Below are 4,236 nucleotides of genomic sequence, written 5' to 3'. Positions count from 1 at the left end.
GGGAGTGTATGGGGGACTTTTGGGATAGCATTGGAAATGTAATTGAGGAAAATATGTAATAAAAAATATTAAAAATAAAAAATAATTTAAAAAAAGAAAAAAAAAGATAAAGCAGATTGAAAAAATCACATACATCCTATTAGATCACCACTGACTAAGGCTGGTCTTTAATAGCAACAAAACCAACAGAAAACACATATACACATGGAACATAAACAATGCTCTACTCAATTACAGCTTGGTCAGGGAAGAAATAAAGAAACTAAAGACTTTTTAGAATTTAATGAAAATAAAGACACAACATACCCAAACTTATGGGACCCAATGAAATCAGTACCAACAGGAAAACTCATAGCTTTGAGCGCCTCCCAAAAGAAACTGGAGAGAACGTACCCTAGCAACTTAACAGCACACATAAAAGCTGTTGAAGAAAAAGAAGCAAGTATACCGGATTGTAGTAGATAGCAGGAAATAACCAAAATCAGGGCTGAAGTCAACTAAATACAAATAAAAAGAACTATACAAATAATAGGGAAACCAGGATCTGGTTCTTTGTGAAAATCAACAAGATAGATAAAATCTTACCCTGACTAACTAGAGGTCACAGAAACAGTATCCAAATTAAGAAAATTAGAAATGGGAAGGGAGACATAACAACAGAAATTGGGGGAATTAAAATAAATCCTCAGATCCTACTACAAAAGCCTATACTCAATAAGATTGGAAAATCTGGATGACATGGACATTTTTCTAGACAGATACCAGGTACCAAAGTTAAATCAGGACCAGATAAACCATCTAAATAATCCCATAATTCCTGAAGAAATAGAAGCAACCATTCAAAATCTCCCAATCAGAAAAAGCCCAGGACCCGATGGGTTTAGTGCAGAATTCTATCAGACCTTCAAAGAATACCAAATACCAGTACTCTTCAAACTACTCTACAAAATAGAAACAGGAGGAACACTACCCAATTCGTTCTATGAAGCTACCATTATACTTATACCTAAATCAAATAAAGACTCAACAAAGAAAGAAAACGTCAGATCAATTTCTCTTATGAATATCAATGTAAAAGTACTCTATAAAATTCTTGCAAATTGAATCCAAGAACAAATGAAAATCATCATTTACCATGGGAAAGACAGACAAGGGTCATAACAAGATTCCTTGTGATAATATGTCTAACTTCCTTGAAATACTGTAGCTCTCAGCTTTGAACAGAGATTGTCTATTTTATTTCTTTTCTTTCTTTTTTTTTTAAGATTTATTTATTTATTATATGTAAGTACACTGTAGCTGTCCTCAGACACTCCAGAAGAGGGTGCCAGATCTCGTTATAGATGGTTGTGAGCCACCATGTGGTTGCTGGGATTTGAACTCTGGACCTTGGGAAGAGCAGTCGGGTGCTCTTACCCACTGAGCCATCTCACCAGCCCTCTATTTTATTTCTTATCTGCTTTCTTACCTTGGATGTCATTCTTCAGGTATTATCTACTTTGGTTCTTTTCAGACAGTGTCTCTAACTAGACAAATACTTGCAAAATAGGCTAGGCTGGTCTGGCATCAAAAACCAGGGTTGGCCTGTATCTCCCCAGACTGGGATTACAAAGGGACACCACCATACTTATTTATATTTTTTGTTTTGAACATAGGTTCTAGGATGAAACTCAGGTTGTTGTGCTTACAAATCCAGCACGTCACTGACTGAGCTGTCTTTCCAGCCACTATTTTGTTTACGGACAAAGATTCTTAGGTAGACATACAGTTGTGTTCAGACAGCACTTCAGTCCATGCTCCAGATCTGTTTAATGTGATCATGTAACACACAAAAGTTTGTTAAACGTGCTGTGCTGTGTAGGACTTTAGGGTGCTGGCATCTCTTAGCCCATGAGAGCTGAAGTATAACCCCAGAAGAAAGTTCCTGCCAAGACAGGAATGGCAAAAGAGAGATTCCATTGCTGTGATCAAGGTGGCTGTTAGCACGTCACAGAGTAGAAAACGCCATACTGGCTTCCTCTCAAGTTGTCCTTTGGATGATTGCATTGCATATTTCCAATGTGATGGGTTCAACTCACTGAACAGGAGTTAGCTACAAATGCCAACTGACTGGGCATCAAACAAAGAAAAAGAATGGAGTTGTCATGATGCAGCCACTGTCGGGAGCATGACATTTGTGTCAAAATCGTCAAGAAAGCTCATAGTCACTTCTACATGCATGGCCCAAAGGAACTTGGAATTTGTATTTCATCCAAAGAAGCCAAGAAAGCAGGTCAGGACAAAGGTGCTTCTTATACAGTATTATTTGTGAAAGTAAAAATGTTAAAAACAATTTACATGGAAAAAAAAAGAGAGAAATGTACAAGGTACAAATCCTATGGTAAAAATCCAGAGAAACAAGACTCAGGGACAAAGAGGAACAAATCGAGTCTATTACACAAATGGATGAATCCCAACGCAGAGCAGTGAGTGACAATGGGGAGGAATGGTAAGGATGTAGGGTGCAATTTATTTAACATTGAAAAACAAAAGAGAAATAATGGAATTTACTACGTCTGGACACACACACACACACACACACACGTATGTATGTATACAAGTATCATGTAGACTAGAATTTTAAGTAGCACAAGTAATCATTGTTTCCAAGGAGAGAGATGAAAGGAGAGAAAGAAGAGGGAGGGGGAGGGAGGAATGGAGAGGGAGAGGGAGAGGAAGAGGAAGAGGGAGAGGGAGAGGGAGAGAGAGAGAGGGAGAAGAGGATACAGAAGGAATTTTTAATTTTATTTGGTACTTTCAGTTTTCAGTAGATCAATAATAATGTAAATTTCCTTTACTTACCAACTAAAGCCATTTGAATGAGAATCTTTCTTCTTGTATGTGAAGTAATGAGGGGGCAACCTGACCTAAATTTCAACAGAAATTAGGGAAAAGCATGTCTGGCACAATTATGCGGCTATAATTTAGGAACAGGCACAAGTGCCTAATTTGGGACTCTAAACAGGGCAATAACATCTCGAATTGATCCCTTTGCACACATCTTGGTAAATTTGGATCTGTGAAGTACTTTAAAGCAGTGAGTTAAGAGTTAAGTAAGAACCTATCACATTGGAAATATGCAATGATACAACTAACTCTATTTTTCATAGAATAAAAATTTTTGGTGTCCTAGAAAAATCAGGAAATATATATTTTTTTATTTTCAGTCTGAATTCCGGATTGCTTCTGATTGTTATGGAAACCTACTGTGTGAAGGTTTTTCAGATGGTCAGGTGTGCAGCCATGGGGCAAAGGCACTTAATGAGTTAGAGTGGACAAAATGCATCTATAGTTTTGAAAGCAGTTGGTATTTTCAGAAGCAAACATTCCCCTTCAATAATGCTCAGAAAGCTGGACTCCTTGCTGCTTTGATTGCCAGAGCAAAAACAGAAAACTCCAAAGACAGGGTTGGAAATAGTATGTGATTTTTGTAAGGCATGAAGTGATTGAGATAAACTAAGATGTGAGCATAGGTTTCTGCACTTTGGAAGGCTGTGGGTGAGTGTCATCCAAGCTCTGTCTCATCTGTAAATTATTTCAAGAGCTATTAGTTTTATTTTTGTTTGTGATGGTGCACACAGTACACATGATTCACTCCAAATCAACACTTACAATATAGTAAAGCATTAAATGGATGCTTTCCACATTGGAAGCTTACCCAGTGTCTCACTTATCTTCCGAGGAATTCTTTCTGTCCCAATTCACCTCTCACTTGCTTTCAAATGAGACTGAAGGACTCTCTAATCCCATCACTAGTTCTGTGCTTTGTAGAAACCTTCAACACTATTTAACATCCCTCAGATAACATCAGACCTTATCATCCAGTGACAATAATTTCCTCTAAAATAATTCCCCACCATTTACAGGACATTGAGCAAAGATATTTACCATAGTGGCTTTACTTTTCTTTTTTTTTTAATTAGACATTTTCTTCATTTACATTTCAAATGCTATCCCAAAAGACCCCTATACCATCCCCTGCTCCCCTGCCCTGCTCTCCTACCCACTCACTCCCACTTCTTGGCCCTGGCATTCCCTTGTACTGGGGCATATAAAGTTTGCTAGACCAAGGGGCCTCTCTTCCCAATGATGGCCGACTAGGACATCTTCTGCCACATATGCAGCTAGAGACAAGAGCTCTGTGGGTACTGGTTAGTTCATATTGTTGTTCCACCTATAGGGTTGCAGACCCCTTCA

This window comes from Mus caroli, chromosome 17, assembly GCF_900094665.2.
Source record: "Mus caroli chromosome 17, CAROLI_EIJ_v1.1, whole genome shotgun sequence".
Lineage (NCBI taxonomy): Eukaryota > Metazoa > Chordata > Mammalia > Rodentia > Muridae > Mus > Mus caroli.
This window is presented reverse-complemented; position numbering follows the sequence as displayed.